Here is a 6,000-nt window from a genome sequence, read left to right as displayed (position 1 = left end):
AATAGCTATTCAGGCCAAATTTCTATACACCCACCTGGCCACAAATTATTTAAATCCACATTTAATTTGGTCCCCAAATTATTACTTAGCAAAACACCACTCAAGGCTCTGACAGTTTTTACTGACGGCTCAGAGAAATCTCACAAGTCAGTAATGACTTGGAAGGACCCCAGGACACAGAAGTGGGAGTCTGATGTTCAAGTGGTTGAGGGATCACCACAGATTGCTGAGTTAGCAGCCGTCGTCAGAGCTTTTGAGAAATTCCAAGAACCCTTCAATCTGGTGACCGATTTGGCTTATGTGGCTGGGATAGCTATAAGAGCTGAACACGCATTTTTAAAAGAAGTCTCTAACCCAAATTTATACAAATTGCTTTCTGAATTAATATATCTCATCTCCCACAGAAAGCAACCATACTATATGAGGCATGTGAGGTCACACACTGACCTCCCAGATGCCATCGTGGAGGCTAACAAGAGAGCGGACACCTTAGCCATGCCTGCTGGAGTGGCCATAGTCCCGGACATTTTTGCACAAGTAAAATTTTCTCACCAATTTTAGCATCAGAACGTCCCCAATGTCCTGGGTTGATTATGATGTTAAATTGTATCCCCATTCGTCCACCTAACCCAGACACAGGTTTTGTATTCTTAAAATTTCATCTAAGAGTAAAAGTGAGTGGAAAAGAAGCACAGAGTCTGTTATCAGAGACTGTACTTGCTCCCCCCGCATCAGGAGTTTTGACTACAGCACAGACAGACAACAAGACACAGATCGCCTTGGCTTTCCAACTAGCCGGAGCAGAGAGATCTTCCTGGACTGTTTTCTTTCCCTTTTCCTTGAACGGATCCAACCTGCTCTGGACTGGGGACTCGGGGGAGCACCGGGAGCTTGCACCCGTGGACTACCGGGAGCCCAGCCTGGGCAGCGGCATTTTCCAGCGCCAGAGGGAGTGATAACAGAGCAAACATCCACAGGAAAGAGACCCTCTGAAGTTTGTCATCTCTTCGGAACATCAAGAGGTTTTGTAATTTGATATCGTTCATTCTTGTGCTGGTAGTGCTGTGCCTGTGAAATAAACAGGTTTTTTCCACTTCTCTCAGAGAAATCTCTTCCCGAACCAGTTGGAGGGTGAGGGAAAGGGGCCAAGTGGGTTTGCCTCCTGGCGGGGGGGGGCCCATTGGAGGTTTTCTCCCAAATTTGCCCTAAACCAGGACACCCACCCTGATGAGGATGTTCAAGTTACCCAGGGATCAGGCCAGGGCAATAGTTGCCTCCTGTCCCAGTTGTCAATCTTTTCAAGTTCCAGCGATGAATTCTGGGGTTAACCCCCGAGGACTCAACAGCTGGCAAATTTGGCAGACTGATGTTACCCACGTCCTGTCCTTCGGGAGAGTTAAGTATGTTCATGTTTCGGTGGACACTTTTTCTGGTGCAGTGTTTGCCTCAGCCCACACAGGAGAAAATGCCAAACATACCATTCGACATTTTCTCCTTGCGTTTGCTACCCTGGGAGTCCCCCAACAAATAGAAACAGATAATGGACCCGCTTACACCTCTCACAAGTTGAGAGATTTCTTCAGCCAGTGGGGGGTGAGGCACACCACAGGCATACCTCACTCTCTTACAGGGCAATCAATTGTGGAAAGGACACATCAAAATCTGAAAAGAGTCCTTGATCAGCAGCAGGGAGGAACAGAGATCATTCCTCCTATTGAGAGGCTCTGTAAAGCTCTGTATGTTATGAATTTTCTGAATTGTTCACCTACAGAGCCTGACCCCCCCTGTAATATGGCACTTCTCCAATTCGACCCATGCCAAACTCATGGAGAAGCCGCCGGTGCTGATCAAAGACCCAGAATCACAACAAACACTTTCCCACTGATTACCTGGGGGAGAGGGTATGCTTGTGTGTCAACACCATCTGGTCCTAGGTGGCTCCCAGGGAAAAATATAAAACCATACTTAGGCCCTGCAAACCCTGCACCAGAACCAGATAAATCAGAATCTCCTGAGACCCACACAGATTCTCAAAAACAACAAGCCACCGCAGCCTGGAGACGGAGATGTCGCCGGAGTCCACCGAGCCGGCCTGCCACCAGACCATCGATCAGACGGCGACCGACACAGCTTACCGCCAGACCACCCACTTCATATAAGCCAAATCGTCGTGCCACCAGGACCACAAAAAGACAAGAGCCAACGTCCACCCTGATGTTGTGAAACACACAAGTTCCTCTAACTCCTTTCCTTTCCCTTTTCCCTTCCCCCCTTCCCTTTCTCACCTTAAATACCTACCCTTAAACTACCCACTTGCTAATTTGCACTAGACGCACCTTAATGCTGCTGCTGCTGGTGTCTGGTCATGTGTCCCCTATGCACAGAATGACGCCACCAGCAAACCACTACCTCATCCCCGATACCCATTCCCCACTTATATTTTCTTTTTTCTTTTTTCAGAAAAAAAAGGGGGGAGGCAGGAGAGAAAGGAGAAAAGAAAATAGCTCCCCCCCCCCAAAGTCAGAGCTAATCATTTTATGTTCTGTTATAGAAAATGGAGAGCAAAACCATCCTCGAGTTCCTGACCATCTGGATGCTCCCGAAAACATCAGCTGTGGATGCCTGGCTAGTAGCACAGCCCCAGGATTCGATGGACTGTGCTGCTTCAACCTATCAAGTCACAGTGAAGGCATCCACACTTGCATCCAGAGACTCCAACATGTGGTTCAGGAACTCAAGACTGAAAAGGAGCCCCAATGGTTTGAGGATCTTTTGGGCAGCTGGGGACTCAGGGGATGGGTTGCTTCCATTTTAAAAAACATTTTTTGGATTCCTTTAATTATTTTCATTTTCCTGCGTATGTTTTCATGTTGTAAGAAACTGTTGACAAGGTCTCTGGGGGCTGCCTTTTTATTAAAAAAAGAAGGGGGAGTTCTGGAGGCCAAAGAACCAGCCAACGTCAAAATTGTGTCTCTCCCCTGGGGAGCTTCTCCTTAGGCAAGACACTTTTATCTCATGAAGAGAAAAAGTGTCACTCCCAGAGGCCTTTGAGTTGAACATGTTAATTTGTTACACCCCATTGGTTTCCCTCCCTATCAATCCACCCTGATACATGTATCCAAGTTTCCCCCTCCCCTCTCCTTCCCTAGAAATACACTGGTTTTTCCCCAGTTGGCTCAGCTGCTGTCACTGGCTCCTTCCACTGAGGGCTCTGCTTTAATAAAGGCTGTTTCTCAGTGGAATGCTATACAGCTCTCTAGTCTCTCTCTCCGCATTGCCTGTACGCTGCTGCTGAGCTGAGATCACTTGCTGGGCAGAGGACGTGCCTGTGCCCCTGGGCAGTCCTTTTCAGGACGGCTTCTTTCAGGGTAGTCGCAGCACCCCTGCCATTGACACTGCCGCAGCATATAAACAGGATTTAAAAGGCTTGCAATGACTGGGAACAATGGGAAATGCCAGGTGAGTGGAGCAAGGCTTCAGTTCCTGTGTCCATAACACAACTCATGTTCTCAGCAAAGCTCGAAGAGCTGGAGTGAGTCTTTTTTCTTTGATGGATTTGCTTCTCTTTCCATGGGTTTTGGCCACAGGAGAGCTCTTCTGGTTCTGTTGGCTGGGGCTGCAAAGACTTCTAGTAACTGCCTGGCTAATTATAGCTGGGACTTTCACAGGCTCTATCACATTAACTCGAGCAGTGAGGAATTCCTACAGCAGGACTTGCCTTTATCACTTCCAGCATATCGCCTTCCACCAGAGTATGGGGGAAAACATTCTCAAATACAGATAGACAAAAAGTTACTTGCTCATGCTGACACATTCCTTAGAATATAAAATCATCTTTTGAATTAAATTTTAATTAAGTTGTAATTATGTCTCTTCTAAATAGACCTTCCTGCTTCTTTTTTTAACATGTTCTCCATCTATCCACTATACCAAAAGAACTACGTCTGGTAGTTACTGAATGGACTAAATTTACTTCTTTTATAATACTGAAGAGTTAACAATGCTATAGATATGACAAACCCATCAAAAAGAAAACTGCTTTTTCAGCTGTATGTGGAGTGCCCCTGCCTAAAGAGCCAGGGATTTGATTTTAGATGGGCAGTGTTAGGGTGAGGGGCAATAAGATAAGGTAAGTCCCAGGAAGAGTGGACTCTGCCCCTCATCTTGGGGGATGTGTTCTGTGGGCCTGGGGGGAGTTGCTCTGCGCCCAGGTCCCTTGTAAAGTACCAGCTGGGAATGTTCTACCCTTCCTGTGTTACTGGTGTATGCTGCATTTATTTTGGTGGCCCCAACTGTTGTGTCCCTATTGGTTTGTGCCCCTGAGACTTCTTTGGTCCCTATTGCACCCAGACCCTAAAATCCACTCTTGCTCTATCCCATTGTGATGGATTGGTATTTAAGAAAACAAAGAGAAACACCTAAGGAAGTAAATGCTGCTAGAGGCTGATGGGAATTTTTCTCCTGGCCAATAACTGGCCATTTCTGAGAACTGACAGTACTTTTGACCATTGAAAAGTGAGATCAACCTGTGAACACCACCCTTTAAAACCTAAGCCCAGGAATTTCTCTCTGTTTTTGGTTTCTGGCTGTGAAAGGTAACAGAGCTCCAGCTGGGCCCCCGTCCCCTGCCCAGGCCATGCAGCCCAGGCAGGGGCTGGGCTGGGCCTGCCGTGGCTCCCGGCTGGGAGATGGGGCCTGCGGGGGCTTCTCCTGGGCCCAGGCCGGGCTGAGCTCTGCTGCAGCTCCCGGGAAGCCTCCGGGGTGGCTGAAGCTTTTCCCAGGGGGGTCCCCAGCTCTGAGCGCCACTGAGCTGAAACCTGACAGCATGAACACCTGCAGCTGGAGCAAGACTTTAACTCTTTTACTACCCAGATGAAATTTGCAGATTTAATCCTTTTTCCAGGAAGAAGGCAAGAGAGAGTGATCAACAGGTAAAGAGATAACATAAAATATCAAAAACAGTGAAGAAAGGAATTAAGCTTCAGATGGGGAGAGAAATAAGGAGATGCTTTAATAAGCTGAAATATTCTTTTGCTAAAACTATAGAGAAGGACAGTAGTGTTCTGGAAAACTCCTTTAATTCATGAAAGAGTATTTTGGGGGAATAGAGTATTTCAAAGTGTAGATTTAAGCAAATGGTGTAGTTGTGATCTTACGTGATGCTGGAATAGAAACAGAGAAGTGAGAGTTGTTGAAAATTTGTGGCCTTTAAGAGGCAAAGAGAAAACTTCTGTTTCCAGAGATGTTCACAGAGACAGATGAAGAGAACTTTTGCCTTTGAATAACTCATCCTTAAAATGACACCCCTTGACTCATGACCCGTAACACACCTCAGAGTGATGTGAAATGGGAGGAGAGAACTGATGACAGAGTTTTCTGGGTGGCTGGCATCAGAGAAATAGAAAACTATAGGAAAATGGTTTTCATGTGAAAAACTCCATAGATTAGCAGAAGAGAACTTCTTTTTCTCTACAAAGACTGATGAAGAGACTATAGCAAAGGTGGGACTGTTTTAACCACCAAAGTTTTTTGTCTCTATGTTATCATGTGAATGAGAGAATGGTTGGGTAGAGGGGGAAAAGGAGTTCTGGAAGTTTTATTCTGGTTTCTTTTTCTTGTAGTTTTAATAAACTTTCTTTGTTCCTTTTAAGTTTTATGTCTGTTTTACTCTTGTTCTAATCCATATCTCACAGCAAGAAATGAGTAAGTTTTCTAGTGATTTTTAGCTAATGCTTTAAAATCACAACACCCATAAAATCCACCAACCTGCCTTTGTTCAGGGTTCTTAGTCTCTGGTTTATGCTGGGTTAATTCCTGTGTTGGTGACGCCCCAGTAAAAGGATTCCCAAGTTTAACCAAATGGAGACCTATCTTGTTGACTTCCCATGCTGGTCACTGGTGGCTGCAACCTCCCTGGACATGACTCTGTTGCAACATGATGCAACAACTATATTGTAAATAATAGCTAACCTAAGCAAGCAGGACACTGAAGGTTTTGCA

This window comes from Pseudopodoces humilis, chromosome 29 (assembly GCF_049639895.1).
Source record: "Pseudopodoces humilis isolate 2021_Gansu_Grassland_sample_001 chromosome 29, ASM4963989v1, whole genome shotgun sequence".
Classification (NCBI taxonomy): Eukaryota; Metazoa; Chordata; class Aves; order Passeriformes; family Paridae; genus Pseudopodoces; species Pseudopodoces humilis.
The sequence above is the reverse complement of the archived record's forward strand: the minus strand, read 5'-3'. Positions refer to the sequence as shown.